Here is a 17,344-nt window from a genome sequence, read left to right on the forward strand (position 1 = left end):
CATTACAACAGACTTCTACATGTTAATTGACCACAGTTTTTTTTAAATGTAACTGTTTTTAAAATATACGTAGATTCACATGATCAGACAATTTACCAAACAATCCAGATCAAATGAACACTTCGTGTTTTTGCAATATTTATTGGAAATTACACACATCTTAGTAAAATTAGACAAATCTGACAATCAGAATGAAGATGCAACAGTCAGGCCCGTAAGGTGGTTGTGGGGTCCGATTTCAAGAGAAAATAAAACATGAACAGTTCCAAATAAACTATTGTACACTGTGCACACCACACCTCATTCCTGCCCCCAAAAACTGTCTAGCTAGTTTGTGCATTTGAATTCTGACATGACCGATAAATCATCGACAGTTTATTATTTTTTCTTACCGCTGACATGTGCATGGCGCGTCAAATTTGAAAAGTGAATGACGATACGGAAATGACGTCAGCTGTCCAGCCACTGGTGTCTAGCACGAAGTGAGTCTGCGGGGCTGCAGCTGGATGCCTCTCGGGCAGCGCAGCGCAGCAGACACAGAGCGGCCAGAGAAACGGAGGAGCGACTTTAATAAGGCGTTCTTGCAAAACTGCATAAAAAGTGTGGGTGTTGAACCCTCTCACCAGGAAAAGTTTGGGTGTTAAAACACCCACATCCCCCACGGGTGCGACGCCCCTGAACTGCAAGCTTCTAGTTGAATATGGCAATATAGTCCAACTATCCCAGAGTGCAGCCTGGACGATGGGGCGGGGCGACACGCTGGGCCAAAGCGACACGTGTCGCCCCGCCCAGCTCGACGGTAGACAGAGCGCAGTTATGCAAATTTGAAAACCACGCCCACCGGGGAGGAACGCAATCCAACCGTCTCCAACAGGTGTGTTCGACATCGGCTGTGGCTGGGTGTAACCGATTAGCGAGATTAGCCGAGTGCAGGCGGGGAGGAGCTGAAAACGGAGACGTGAAGTCGGACGCGCTGTGGTTCCAGTAGTTTGCTGCATTTACGTCAGGCATGGCTGATCACGTGCCGTTTGCTTGCTTAATCGCATTAAACATGATTTGTAAGATGTAAACTACATAAAAAGTTAATTATACTGTTTTGAATGTCCGTGTATGAGCATGAGTGGAACTGAAGAGGCTTACAGTAGTGTTTTACAAGAATAAAGTTCAACATAAGCACATATTATTTAAATACCAATGTAGTGGGGTCTACGTTTTTTTTATCCATTTTATTTTGATGAAGATGACACAATATAACATCGCGACTACATGAAAAGAGCTTTAACTGTTATAAAAATACAGATTTGTGAGCATTTGTGGAACTGAGGGCGTGAAAATACACACGAAACACACGTGATTGTTGTCATGTAGTGAATCTGACCAATCTTGAAACAGCTGTGTCGTCATTACAGCCCGTGCAGCTCCTCTTCGGGAACTGCGCTGGCTAACTCAGGCGGCTGATCTCGAATCGCTCTCGCGGTACTTAAAAACCATATGACGCAGTCACGTGCCTGCAGCGCCAGCTGAAGTCGGACAAAATTACTAACCGGAATGCACTGCTTCAAGTCAGCCACCGATCGGTCTGCGCAGCGCCGCATGAAGTCGAACACACCTACTGACTTTGTATTGCGAGAAGCCGCCTCCTTGTCATTTCTGGCTTATAACAGGTGTGTTCGACTTCATGCGGCGCTGCGCAGACCGATCTGTGGCTGACTTGAAGCAGTGCATTCCGGTTAGTATTTCTGTCCGACTTAAGCTGGCGCTGCAGGCACGTGACTGTGTCATATGGTTTTAAAGTACCGCGAGAGCGGTTCGAGATCGGCCGCCTGAGTTAGCCAGCGCAGTTCCCGAAGAGGAGCTGCACGGGCTGTAATGACGACACAGCTGTTTCAAGATTGGTCGGATTCACCACATGACAACAATCACGTGTGTTTCGTGTGTATTTTCACGCCCTCAGTTCCACAAATGCTCACAAATCTGTATTTTTATAACAGTTAAAGCTCTTTTCATGGAGTCGCGATGTTATATTGTGTCATCTTCATCAAAATAAAATGGATAAAAAACGTAGACCCCACTACATTGGTATTTAAATAATATATGTTTATGTTAAACTTTATTCTTGTAAAAACAGATGCTGTAAGCCTCTTCAGTTCCACTCGTGCTCATACACGGATATTCAAAACAGTACAATTCACTTTTTATGCAGTTTACATCTTACAAATCATGTTTAATGCGATTAAGCAAGCAAACGGCACGTGATCAGCCATGCCCTGACGTAAATGCAGCAAACTACGAGAACCACAGCGCGTCTGACTTCACGTCTCCGTTTTCAGCTACTCCCCGCCTGCACGCGGCTAATCTCGCCGATCGGTTACATCCAGCCACAGCCGATGTCGAACACACCTAACAAAAAACAGAATAATGCCTAAAAGCTGCTGTGTGACAATATGGACAGCTAACAAGCCAAAGAACCCAGAAATAAGTTTTTATAAGCTGTCGAGCCGTAAACCCAGTCTTTAAGGAGAATAAAGTGGATCGCCCCCTATGGTGGGTATGACTTGAAAAGGGCTCTGCACTGCAAGCCTTCTCTGATTCTGTAAATAATCAAAACTCTGTCCAGTAGACGGGAGTGAAATTCTTCCATATGGCAACACCTTAAAGTGTAAAGACAAAATACAAGAAAGATAAACAAAAAGTTTAACTGCCTCATACTACAAAATTCTAGTGAAGAATGTGCATTGAATAGTGGGGTGAATCTTACCGTCTAGCCATGCAAAGTTTTCTGCTTTCCGAAAAACTTCTTTAGTGACCACATCCATAAACCATCTGCATATCAGAGAAAGAGTCAAATACGCAGAGTCACCTGTTAAAATAACTTCACTGAGGATTTCAGAAAATGATTTCCAGGGGAAACTGTTGAAACAAAAACATACATATACAGTGGCAAGAAAAAGTATGTGAACCCCTAGGAATAAACTGGTTTTCTACTGTGTGATTTGCCATAAAATGTGGTCTGATCCTCATCTGGGTCACGGCATTGGACGGGCACAGTGTGCATAAGGTGACAACACACGGGTGATTCTGGTTTCTTGTGTCTTTTTTTGGGAGCCCCCGTTGAACATTCATGGTGCTGGAGGAAAATGTAAGTGAACCCTTGTATTTAACAGCTTGTTGAGCCTCATTTGGCAGCAAATACTTCAAGCAAGCGCTTTCAGTAGTTCTGAATCAGACCTGCACATCGTTCAGAAGCAATTTTTGCTCATTTCTCTTTACAAAACCGCTTTAACTCAGACACATTTGTAGGATATCTGGTGTGAACCGCTCTCTTGAGGTCATTCCACAGGTTAAGGGGTAGGCTTTGACTAGGCCACTCCAAATGGAGCATTTTTTTTCTTAAGCCAGTCTGTAGTGGATTTACTACAATGCTTAAGGTCATTGTCCTGTTGCATCAACTAACTTTTACTGAGCTTCAACTGGTGGACAGCCACCCTGACATTATCCTGTAGGATTTTTTTTAACTTAATAATTAATTTTACCCTCGATGATGGCAAGTGGTCCAGGCCATGAGGCAGCAAAGTAAGCCCAAATCATGATGTTCCCTCCACCATACTTCACTTTTGGGATGATGTTTTGATGTTGGTAAGCTGTGCCCATTTTGCGCCATAAAATTTTTCCCAAAAAATTCAACTTTTGTGTCATCAATCCATAAAATATTTTCCCAATAGCACTGGGGTTTGCCAAGGTGCTCTTTTGCAAACTTCAGGCTCACAGCAATGTTTTTCGGGAGAGCAGCGGCTTCCTCCGTGGTGTACTGTCATAGACACCGTGCCTGTCCAAAGACTTGCACGGTATGGTAGACTCAGGAAAAGAGCTGTGTGCCCGTACCAATGATGTCTTCAAGACTTTAGCTGTTACTCGTGGGTTCTTCTTTACTTCATTGAGTATCCTGCATGGTGTCTTAGGAGTCATCTTGACTGTGCGCCCACTTCTAGGAAGGGTAGCTACAGTATTTAACTGTCTCCATTTATAGACAATTTGTCTAAGTGTAAACTGATGGAGGTCTAATCATTTTGAGATTGTTTTGTATCCCTTTTCAGAATCAGCCTTATGGAGTGCAACATCTCTTGATCAGATATCTTTATAAGAGCATGGTTCAGAAGAGCTAATGCTTCTTAAGGACAGCAATCTTAAAATGTGTGAGTGTCCTAATGTCAATCAAAGTTGCACTAAACCACACCTTTAAACTCATTTTATTAATTGGACTCCAGTTTGCCAGCTTCTGACAAAAAGCTTTCAATAAAGTAATTAGTCCATGGGCTCACTTACATTTTCCTCCAGCACTGTGAATGTTTAATGGGTGTTTCCAAAAAAGACACAAGAAACTAGAATTATTTATGTGAGCTTATGAACATCGTGTTTGTTTATTGTTGTGACCTAGATGAGGATCAGGGGCCCGTTTCAATAAGGAGGTTCAACCAACTCTGAGTTTAAACTTGAACTCTGAATTGACTTACTCTGAGATAGTAAACTCTGAGTTTTCGGTTACAGAACAGCTCATTTGAGTTAGTTCAATCGACTCAGAGTAGGTTGACTCTGAGTTAAGCGCGTGCACAGCCACAATGAAAAGCCATCATCAATGGAGCTCAGATTTTACGATTTACCATGGCAACAGCACGTGACAAAGAGGTCTTAATCATTTTTACTACTAAAATTGAAGGTGTTACTGCAAGTGTAATGCAACTACGAGCATATATTTTAAAGAAAAGAGTTGTTTTTGTAACATGCTACTCTAGTAAATGCGTACATTTAATTTTTCATCACAGTTAAAATATCCGAAGTAAATAAACTGAGGACTGTAACGTTACGTTATTATATTAATTTACATGCAGATGCAATCCAATGGACAAAAAGATGACAGCAGCTCAGCTAAAAATGAAATTAAGCATAATACTTTGTCATATAAGGCTACGAACTTTACAAATGTTTGTCATGAATAAAACAAAAGTTCGCCGAGCCGGGATTCGAACTCCGATCGCTGACAGTGCATCTGCCCTAACTACAACACACAGCACTACCCACTAGACCAGCGATAATGACGAGTGGATACGTAAGAAATGTCAAGGGAACTGTATAGTTGTAAGAGCACCACAAAGAGTGATATTAGTCATATAAGGATATTTATATATCTAAAATGACAGCAAAAAATAATAATTTCGCTTACATAAATGTAAGTGGATATGACAAAAAAAAGCACTCGGGGTCTCAAAATCCACTCGCAACATAAATCTAACTTTCTACAAATGAATGCAACATCATCATCTACAGGATTCTCTATAAAAGTACTTGACATTTTAGTCACTAAGACGATCTATGCACCTAAGTATATCATTTTAGCTTTACAAGTCATTTCAATTTACTGTTTTAATTATTTAGTTGAAAGTTTAGTGTAATATATCAAAATATAAAGTAGTAAGTTAAAATGGATTGCACTGGCAATTTAATTATAACTTAAAGACAGCTAAAAATATTTTACAGTGTACATAATAAAAATGTGCGCAATGATTGAATGTACTAAAGCAACTAACAAGATTAAACACAGCTACTCCTTTAAAAAAGGGGAGGAGACCACAAGAAACTCAGAGTTTACAGGATAAAACCTGCTCCCGACCAGGTTAGGTTCAGAGAGTATGTTACTCCGGAAACAGACTCTGAGTATAAGTTACCTCTCCTTCTGAAACAGGCTTGACTTACCCCGCCATCTCAGTTTAACCTACCTCCCTTTTTGAAACGGAAAACTCAGAGTTTCCCTTATTTCAGGGTTAACAAACTCAGAGTTTGCACTTAACCACCTTTCTGAAACGGGCCCCAGATAACATTCCTACTATGGTAGTCTATGGTCACTTACTGCTGTGTGTTTACCATCATTTCTCAAAATATCTTCTTTTGTTTTCATCAGAAAAAAGAAATTCACACAGGTTTAGAACAACATGAGAATGAGTAAATGATGACAGAATTTTCATTTTAAAGTGAACTATCCCTTTAAATAAAATGTTTCACTTCAAATTTATTGGCAGTTTTCTCAGCTGTCAATGAGTTTTGCAATGTTCCTTTAAAGAAAAATGATACCCAATATTTCAGGGATGAAGTCTTCAATGTCAGTTAAGCCATCTATATTTAATTTTCAAACAAGTGTCATATCTGTGGTTTGTTGATAAATAACTGTTCATGCACTGAAATTTTCAAAAAACAAAATATATATATGATTACAGTTTAAAACAGAATCACTGCAATCTCTGAACACATTCGGAACATTTCTATAACCTGAATGTGTCAATGTACGGTCCAAATCCTGCTTGTTGCATAGAGTTGAGAAAATACATTTCTCGTGTTTTTGGTTTCATTATCTGTAAAAAGCACATGCAATGCTGTATACAAACATCTCTGTAATGGTTTGTGTATTTAATAGCATTGTGCAACTTAACAAAATTCAACAGCACATTGTTTACTTAAGCAATATCGCTGGAGTAGGAGTGTGATATAGCTCTATATCATCACGGCTGTGATTAGGCCAGAGGCACGAGGCCGTTGACATTCTGTAACAAAGAAACAATTATCAGATACATACTTAATATCTCATTTTCAATAAAATAATTTAGACTGTTACTTTACCAGGCGGCAAGCGAGCTGCTTTATGATTCTTAGGGAACAGTCCAAAATCTATAATTTACAATAAAACAAATAAAATTATTTCCTTTGAAATTTTTCATCTTATTTTACTGATAATTTTTTTTACCGTTTCTTCCACTTTGACCATTTTTACTCACCCCATGCAATCAAAACTTGGTTATTATTACTCTGCTGCCGTAGTTGGCATCGTTTTAACGCTAACTGCCCCCTGCTGGTTCAGAGGAAAATGCCAAAGGCGGGGGGAACAAATCGTCCAGGCTCCACCCTGGGATTACTCGTATAGTCTGCTGGCCGCTGCTACTGCAGCTAGCGGTGTCAGTGAGTGTGCGTCAGTCGAAGCACCACCATGCGCTATTATCAGATTTGCACAAATATTTGAACAAATATGGCATAAAGATATATTTAAATAGATTGACATTCATATTAAATTGAAAATAAACCTTACAGCTGCTTTCCCAAGGTTATTATGGAAGCTTTAATGAGGTACATTTATACATGTCACTTACTTAAAAAAAATCATAAATTTAAAGCATATTGTACAACACCACAAAAGAAAGTAAACTTTAAGTATGAAATGATAACAGGAGCAGACTCCAGTCCAGTCCGTGTATCTCCGTTGCTGAAGCTGCTGAACTAAGCGCATGCGCCAGACAAGATCAACAGGTTGAACCCGCACATGCATTTTGTACAATATGCTTTAAATTTATGATTTTTTTTAATGCATCTTTGTGTATTCCTAATGTCATATGAAAATACTATCATCATGATTTACGGATTTTATTGATTTATTCCTAAATGTCAGTTTCCACTTTCTCTCACGTACCCCCTACAGTACCCGAAAGTACCCCTAGGGGTACGCGTACCCCATCTGAGAACCACTGCTGTAACTCAAGGTCTGCACGCATCTCTCTGAAGTCTATGAAGTAACTTACATCGAGTAAAATGACTAGAAAATCTGTTAAAAGATCTAAAAGCAAACCATCATCAGAAACACCCAGACGTCTGTATAAACGGTCAAGAGGTAAGTTAATTCAGAGTGTTATCTATTGTAAGTTGCAACAACCTTATACCTGCAGTTAAAGACTTGTTACTGCTATTCTTACACCGACCAATACTGTTGTACATAAGATGGGTTTTTTCTTTATCAAGCTGGTTATAATGTCCCAATCTTTACAGGCTCTTCAGCTGAAGAGGACCCAGAATCAGAAAACATACCTCCTAGTTCAACCCCTATACAAAATAAATCTGGTGAGAAAACAACAAAAATAGGTTAAGTGTAAATTGTACATTTTGAGATTATAGTCGATAATTATCTGAAAGCATAATAGTTGATTAAACAACATATGATAATTCCATTTTTCTGAAGAACTTTTGTAAGAGATCAGATTCAGAGCCATCAAAACTTTCACGTCACGCTAAATCCACCACAACGCTGTTGTGTCGAGTGAATGCGTCAGTGTTTAAGTTGGGTAAGATTGACATCTAGTGGATAATAGCGGAAATATCAATTTAAGAAAAAACAACTCGGAGAACGTTTTCTCTATTGACGAAATGACTCAACAATATTTATTGACATTTATCTGGATATCGCCATAATTGTGCAAATGTAGAAAAATTAAAATATGATTAAAGACTGTGGTATTTATTTTCATAAATCAGTATGTAACAACATTGGTGCAGTGATACTTCTGTAAAGCGGTCTCAACCGTGGGGTTACCGGGGTATTTTTTAACACGGCTTAGAACGCGTTTCAACCAATCAGAATGAAGAACCAGAACGAGACGTTTTATAACATCATTTCTATCATTTTTTTGTCTCTCAGGTAAAATGTATAAACTGCCTAGTTGTCACTAATTGTGATTATTTCTGTATTGTTCCTTCAGTAAGGGAGATAAATGCAGTATTAGCAAGTCAAACCCCATCACATTTGAATATCACTGCAGCAGCAGATCAGGGAAGTCCAGTCAGTGCTCCAACTATAAGCAACACAAATGTACAAGGAAACATAACCATAAAACATAACTGTAAGTTAAGATGTCATTCTGAAGGTTTTTTCATTATCAAATTCAAAATAGCTGTGATTTGTAAAACACATGTGAGTTGTTAAAATATATTTAATTATCTAATGAAAATATTCAGCCTTTTTAGTAACAGTGGTGGTGCCTAATTCTGATAATCAAGAATATTTTAGAATATAATAAAATCAATAAAATGATGTGTATTTTTAAAAATACTGTAATATGGAGCTATTATGAAGTACAGTTTGTGTGGTTAAATAATTGTTCTGTTTGTTTTTAATAGGATGAGACAAGTGTTTTTCAGATCAAGCTCAGCTTTTTTGCCTCATTGCACTGAATAAGGAGAATTGTAGTGTATATATTAATAAGTATTATACCACGGGTCTTTTGAATGCTGCATTCTGATTGGCTGAGAAATGTTCTATGGGTGTTTATTATTTTTCTGTAAACTGCACACCTAACTTGTCAAATGTCTTAAAAATAGGCACCAGAGCAATGTTTGTGGTAACCGTGGTATAAGCGAATAATTGAATAATTGACTTCGGTCCTTTGAATTATTTGGGCCGCATTACCACCTTGGTGTGCATTATTTTCTTATAATTCAATGGCCCGTCGTCAATTATTCCTTACAAATCTTTTATTGATCAGTTGTGTTTTTATTGTTTAAGCAATATGAAACAACATCTCTTTTAGGATCCTTCAGAAATCGGAAAACTCCCAGATTTTACATAATCAGTCAAGGTCAAAGAGCCTGACCTATGGAGATAGTGTGGCGGACCAACCTACATTAACTCTTGCAGAGGTGAAAAAGAACACAAATTACTTGAGAGAGGTCAGTATATGAAATACCATATTTGACACATGAAACACTTTAATGTGTGGTAATTCCTTGCAAATGATTTCTTAAAGGTTACATCGACTATAGACTTGTATCCTTTAATACTTCTACTACTAAAATCCCTTAATAAAAACACATTAAATCTTTTCATTACTTTAAAAAAATCCAAAATTTTAAAAAGATTTGTAAAGATTTCATTTGTATGTTTTGTATTGTTCATCATTTATATCACTGTCCGGTTTATATTGAAAGGGCTAAACAGAAGACATTAAAGCGCCACTGTGTAGTTTTTTTAGTTAATTCTTAGCAAAAACTGATGTGTTCTTTCAAAAATATGTGCTCGTTCATGTGTAATTACATCCACCCACTAATCAAAGTATTCTCGTAAGTGTAGAATCTGTTATTTAAAACACATACGGGCGAGTCGCTCGACTGGCTGAATCCATGTTGTGCCTCCATCTTTGAAATACATTCGCCGACGAGGAACATTCCTGAAATTCAAGCTCCGCCTTTCGCGCTTTCAGACTGCACTCACGCTGGCCGCATCTCAACTGAAGCTGAAGCCTCCCGTGTAGGCGGCATGCATCATCAAGACAGTCTTATATCAGAATATTAACAAATATAAAGCTGACAATTATTCGTAGTTAATTAATTGTAAATTGATGTAATATGCTTATGACTTGCAAATGTAATGCTCAGTTAACTTAAATAAACCAGGCTTGATGACGTATGCAGCCCGAATATATGCGACCTGCGTAGGCAGAAAGCCTTCATATTGAACCACAGCCGCACACCGTGATGAACCCGTGATCTAATGCTTTGATTTTAAAGCCTGTTGAAGACCTATTCTCGAGGACATTAAAACAAGTCGCCATGGAAGCGAAAAAGAGATTTAAAACGACAACGTGACCGGAAAAACAACAAGACCAAAGTCAACATTGGAGTAATGTTAGTTTTCTAAGACCATGAAGCTCAAGGTTGCCTGTTTTCTATCTTCACCACAGTTAATTCAGCATATTCGTTTAAAACTATACAGTCTATAGTGTAAACTCGAAGTTTTATAGTTCTTCGGCTAACTATAGCATGGTAATGCATAACACTTGTCAGTGTTAACACGCATGTGGTTGAATGTGTTCGAACAGCCACACGCCGTCTCTCCGCCCATTTAAGTAATCTGAGGTACAGAGATCAATGTGTTTTTCATCTTTTCTGACCTCTAGCACAAACACACGGTGAACAGCGCTATTTTTAGCCTTTCATTGATAAAACTAAACCGGCTGATCTGCGTGTCTTTCATTAGTTTCATTTTACAAGCGTGTGAAAGTTGCGTGATCTTATTTCAGCAATATCAGAGAAAGCTCTTACATATACACGGACAAAACATTGTGTAACATGTTTACTTGCAACACAAGCAGTGGACTCTGACATAATATTAGTTCGTGTCCATTTAAACCCGTCATTACTCCCGCTCATGATTAAATGAGAGGAGAGGGACTCGTCCACAGACCATCTCCTCAGTAATCTGGAGAGAAGCGGTCGAAAATGGACAAAAAGAGATGGATTTACGTGCCACATGTAAACGTGATGTGTCTCTCTCGTCACTTGTGATCCGATCGACGAAAACACATCTTAATACCAAGTGTAACAGCCCCTGGGATATTTTTTTTTCGCGTCAATGAAAAAGGAGTGTCTAAGCTACATTTATAGTTGCTTTTTGTATGTGATTTAAAGCGGACATATCATGAAAGACTTTTTCCATGTTTAACATAAATCTGTGTGCTATGATGGATCACAGGCAATGGACACTGTAAATTGTTCATTATTTTTCATTGCTTTTGCTTTGTACCGAAAGCCATGTTATAACGCGCTCCAAATGGGTGGGGCTAGAATGTAATATTCAGTTGGTTGTCATATTAAGAATTTAACCGCTAGATGGGAGTAGATCCTACACAGTGTAGCTTTAATGTTCTAATGCAGATGCCATCTACTGTCTGTATGCATTTATAATTTTCTGTTTCACATCATTTTACAATCTACTGATTAAATAAGACTTGTTTACCATGTTTACCTCACTTTAGCATTAATAAAACGGCAACCTTTTGACTTCATATATTGCGATGTAAACAAAATGCTGGCCTCCGATTGAAAAGGGTTTTTAAACTATATTTCAAGTTTATTGAAACTATGAAATTTGTACTGTTTTTAATTTCACATTCATATAGTCCAAGTGTTATGTAAAGTATTGTAAATTATTTTTAGTAAAAGATTAGTTCCAGATATATCCATAAAACTCAGCACTTTAAATTGACACGCAAGATTGCAACACTTTTTCTTCAAATATCGGATTTAAATAAATGATTTCTTCACTTAGACATGACATAATCACCCTATTATACAACAGTTCTTTCTGGTTCTTGAATCTGATTGGCTAAGAGGCGTGCAATATTCTACTGATAACGGCACAGTAACCGCTTCACCTTTCGTATCATTCCGCCACCTAGTGAATGGAGGTCCTCTAAACAGGCTCATCTCTGAATGGAAAAACTGCCCACACACAGACACACACAAACACGCTGTTTTGAATCACTCTCCGTGTGTCTCATTAGTTCACTAGCTCGTAAATCAGTCTGTGAATCCTTTAAAGTTATTATTCCGTCAAAGATCAGCGCTCTTGGATGTTACGTTAAACTTAATGGAAGTTATGTCTTGTCACATCGTGTGGACGATTAACACTTGGAAAGAGGAATGTAAACTATTTTTTTCTGGAGCAATATCTCTTATCAGAACGCGAAAACACCGTGAAACTGCAGGTAAGCACCGCAGCTTTTAAATGTGGACATTGATCATTTACTTTATTGTGACGTGACTATTAAAACATGTTATGAGATATCGCCACTAATATATTTATAAGCAGCATGCAAAAACATCTCTCTGACACTTATAAAAAACTGTTTTATATAGTACTGACAAGAACTAAGTTTAATAATAATCGAGTGCTCGTATCGCGTTAAGAATAAATGGGAACGCAATAGTAACGTTACACAAGTATAGTTTTATTAACTTTTACCTCGCGCCAAAACAAAAGACATTAAATATGAATAAAAAAACAAGTAATAGTTTTATCATGACACCAAATACTGCTGATTTGATCTCCTTTTGACGATCAAAAACAAACAAGGCCAACATGAGAGCCAGGGAATCCCTGTCAGAGATGTAGCCCAGAGAGGGCGGTGGTCAGTGGGGCGAGTGAACACTGACGTCCGCTCATGCTTTGGTTCTCATTCGTACCGAATCTCACTAAGCAAACGTTCAAACAGGCACTATCTTTACTAATCGACTGCAGATTTAAATATAATACATATACATTCTCAACTGAACTAATCTTAAAACTACACTTTGTGACCAAGAAACAGTAATATAAAGAAATGGCTTTTCCGTCCATTGAGTTGTTATGAGATTCAAAGCAGCCGAAAGTTTTACCTGTCATTCTGGCCGCCCTCAAATCCGTGGCGGAAGAAGTAGTTCTCAAACAAAGAGGCTTTTAAAGTAACTCCGTTGTTGTTTTCTAGTTTTCGTTTTTCAAACGTGTGCCGTCGAACTGTTGTATAAAAGCAATATCGCTCTCGGAGTCGTGTGATATAGCTCTATGGCCTCTGGCCTAATCACAGCCGTGATGATATAGAGCTATATCACACTCCTACTCGAGCGATATTGCTTAAATATTTCACTTGCATAGTGTATTTCCTCATGATTAATAAAAATCATAGTCTTATTAGCAGGTGCAAGTCAGTGTATGCTTTTCTTCATTGTTTGCAGTATGATTTCTTTAAGTATGGTAATATGATTATTTTTAGATTACTACAACTGGGAAGATCTTAGAGATGCGACCACCAATCAACATTCAGCAGTGTGAAGAAGAGATGAAGTGGTCCCACTACGCCTTGTATGATAATACAGCAACAGTTCACCTGAGTTTGGCAGATACTTTTAAAGTAAACCTCGGTCAGTGGTATAGATTTAAAAGTGTTTCTATTTGTGACTTTGGTGAGGGTAATGTGCTCTGTTCAACTGGGATCACAAAACTTAAGTCGTTTACTCCTTTGAGAGACAATATACAGGACCCTAAAGAGACGGTTATATCAGGCGGGGTCACTGAGGCATTAGTGACCTTTGAATATTTTTGTTCGTGTGGAGCTTTAGTCACTCTGTCGGACACCAAATTGTTTCACATCAAATGCGGCGAGTGCAAAAAGAGCTGCAGATGTGCAAATGTTCAAAACAAGGCCAAGGCTGAAGTCACCATAAAACAGACCAGTGGAGCTGACCAGAGAGTTGTGTTAACTGATGAACTACTGCACTCCATTGTCAGCTTTAAGAAAGAGGGATTCGGTGACAATCATCAGCTGGAGGATAAACTGCTAAGAGCTGAGAAAATGACTGTGATCTGTGTGGATGGTGAACCACAGCGTGTACAAATTGAAGTAGTGGATAAAGCCAAAGACAGTTGCCGTGTGACTGGGTGGAAACGTATAAAAAGTCTATGTGTAATCTCATAAAGCTTTGTCTTACCTCAAATCCATCATGGACCTTCCAGCAGCTCTGTAGATGATTCATGGGACACCACTCTCATTGGGCTTATCACTTAAAGGGATAGTTCACCCGAAAATGAAAATGCTGTCATTATTTACTCACTCTCACGTTGTCACAAACCTGTATACACCTCCCTGTTCTGATGAACACAAAGGAAGACACCTTGATAATTGCTTGCAACCAAACCGCTTGTGGACCCCATTCACCCCCACAGTATGAAAAAATAACACTATGGAAGTGAATGGGGTCCACGAATGGTTTGGTTACAAACATTCCTCAAAATATCTTCCTTTGTGTTCATCAGAACAAAGAAATTTATAAAGGTTTATAACAAAATGAGAGTGAGTAATTGATGACAGCATTTTCATTTTTGGCTGAACTATCCCTTAAAAGGGTTGGTGGACTTCTATACTTCCATCATTGAATTTATATTCATCTGCTTTATCACCATTTGTTTTGCTGCTGCTATTGCCAAGAACAAAGGCAGACTGCAATGTGTCAAAGATTTCATAGCTGAGAAGGGGAGCACACAGGTCAGACTGCTAGAAAGCACCTTGTGACCGCAATCTGATCGTCATTTCTTCTATGATATTTGAATATTTTTTGTAACAAATGTTTTTATTGTATTGTAGATGATAGTCATTGTTAAGCATTATGTTACATTGTCGCCATCTAGGGATTGGGGCAGGTATAACAATAACAAACAGCAAATAAAAGGGAGAAATTAAAGGGTGCAATTTCCAGACCTGGAAATCAGTCACATAACAACTTAAAATACAGTCAATTTAGCATACCTAAACAAATTACTTACACGTTGTAAACCCATGGTATTGGCAGTAAAATGATTCTCTTTCTGATATAAAATGTTTTTTATATCAGAACTTTTTTAGTAAATTAAAAGAAAAAATGAATTTGATAAAATATACACAATATTTTATAGGTGCAAATCACACCCCATAACACTTAGAAGACTACAGTAAGACTGTTGGCTCCTATAGTAGAACTACTTCAATATGCAACCAAAAAAAAAAGCATTTAAATCCATTTTTTTGCAATATAAATCAAAATAAAATGTATAAAATAAAATTTTTAGAACCAAGTGTCTGAGCCAAAGTTGGTGGCATCAAAGTTGCATACTGCCAGTGCATGTCCATGCACAGTTAATTTGAGATTATGCTAGTTTAATTGTTTATCTCCCATGTAATTCATCTATTTCCTGTACTATACTTCTTCATTATTATTCTCTCACCACAATGTGGAAAATCTATACGTGAAAACCCAGCTTAAGTCTTTTTTTGTGATTTACTGTCAATCGTCCTACATAATGTTAAAAACATTCTGTGAAAATATAACCTTATTATCTTTAATACTTACTAAGATCATGTCAAAGATTAATGAGTGAATGTCAATGAGTGAAATCAAACTTGGATGCTCCTAATCTCATCACTTGATTACACGACTTTAGACTGGATTTCACCCAAATATTACCCAAATGTATATTTGTTCTGCACATTTCTATAAAAAAATTGGTGGGTTCTCAGATAAATTATACCTACCTTAGTGTAAGGAAAGAGTTTGGGAACCACTGCTGTATAGAGGGTCGCAGGGATCACGTATTTTCGTACTGTAGTAGGCTAACCCAGAAGTTAGCAGGACACTGGTTCCCTCACCAAAAAGCACATTCATTTTTCCCATTGACTTTTTTTATTTTGACACTTACACATTTTGTCTAACAAGTTAATATTCACAGATGAACACAACAATGAATTTTAAAGTCAAAATGTGGCTTTTTATATTTTTAGTAAACACATTTACACTTCAAAATTCATTACATTTGTTTTTATCTGTGAAGATTAACTTGTTGGACGACAACTTGAAAGAGTCTTTTACTTTTGTTGAACACATCTTATTTTTTGCGACAATCCAAAAGTCTATGGGAAAAATTAATGGTCTTTCTAGCGAGGGAACCAGTGTTTACATCCAGGTGTGCCTACAAAAATACATCATCCTTGCGGCACTCAATTGTGTTGAGAGCCTGTTTTTTGGGGAATCAATTCTGTACATATCCACAGCAATCGCTAATTATTTATTTGATTATTTTCATGCTTATGAATTCAGCCTTGATGGCATAATGGATGTGGATGCATTTTGGTCAATATCTTGGCATGTTGCCATAGTAACACAGTCAAGTAAAACTCAGCTTTTCACCACAGAGATGTCATCACACTCAAACCTTAATGTTGTAATACTGAATTAATTGCACAATACATTGTTTCATATCTTGTCTGTCTTTTGTACTAGTGAACACTACTACAGTAACAGGACCAACTCAAGATGTTGTAGAGAAATGTAATCTCTGTGCTTTGTTCTGTGTGAACCTCATGTGCAGCTAAGCATGATGGGTGTCATATTATGGAGTCCAGGAACGTTCTGGGTTTTGTAGCTGCATCATTCATGTAGCATTTGTCACACATGTTCCTCTTCTAAGACACTCTCTATTTAGACTAAATTAAATAATGTCACAAATAAACAGTCCCAGTCACCATCCACCTTCAGTGTATATAACAAAAGATATGAATGCATTCAAAGTGAATGTTGACTGAAGGTGTTTGCTTTTTGTGTTACACAGACACAAGAGAAGAAAAAGTCAATTTTCTTATATGTATGTTTGAAACAATCTGACAATGAGTAAAATATGAAAGATTTTTAATTTTGTGTGCGCTGTCCCTTTAACCTGAGCTCATCTGGGACATTAGAGTAACTGGAAAAAAAATCCCACATGATTTGTCACGAGTTCTGCTTAATCTAATAATTCATTCCGGTATGTCGGATTTAAAGACCCATCTATCTTGCTTGATGTCAGTGTATTTTGACATTTCTTTGCATCTTTTTCTATAGTATCTTATGAAGTCAATATTCCTTATCACTTATGGAAAAATATATTTTGTGAATAACGGATTGGAGGAAACAAAATGATGCTTCAAAACATTTATTTGTCACTAGATAATACAATAAAACAGAATTTTACAAAGACACAGGTACTGTATATGCTCAGTCACACAACAAAGAGTATTGTAGCTTTTTTAAAGAGGCAGTGCAAGTGGACAGGGCATAGAGAAGGAAACAACCCAAAAAACAAATGCAAAAAAATTGTAGAAAGACAAATCACATTCCTCTTTTGTACAATAATTTAAAATGACACAATATTACAAAT

General features: G+C 37.7%; 2 long non-coding RNA genes across 3 annotated transcripts; both read left to right on the forward strand.

The window, feature by feature from the left end:
* Window positions 1-7,224: 7,224 nt before the first annotated feature.
* LOC141363837 (uncharacterized) lies at window positions 7,225-8,864 on the forward strand. Of its 2 annotated transcripts, XR_012369419.1 has the most exons (5): window positions 7,225-7,347; window positions 7,517-7,705; window positions 7,861-7,932; window positions 8,568-8,708; window positions 8,824-8,864. It is a non-coding gene; the product is annotated as an uncharacterized lncRNA (long non-coding RNA). The 2 variants fall into 2 exon arrangements; XR_012369418.1 differs by having other exon boundaries at window positions 8,568-8,858.
* A 2-nt stretch (window positions 8,865-8,866) lies between these two features.
* On the forward strand, window positions 8,867-13,563 carry LOC129415068 (uncharacterized). Its single transcript, XR_012369420.1, has 2 exons — window positions 8,867-9,534; window positions 13,395-13,563. It is a non-coding gene; the product is annotated as an uncharacterized lncRNA (long non-coding RNA).
* Window positions 13,564-17,344: the final 3,781 nt, after the last annotated feature.

Source organism: Misgurnus anguillicaudatus, chromosome 5, assembly GCF_027580225.2.
Source record: "Misgurnus anguillicaudatus chromosome 5, ASM2758022v2, whole genome shotgun sequence".
Classification (NCBI taxonomy): Eukaryota; Metazoa; Chordata; class Actinopteri; order Cypriniformes; family Cobitidae; genus Misgurnus; species Misgurnus anguillicaudatus.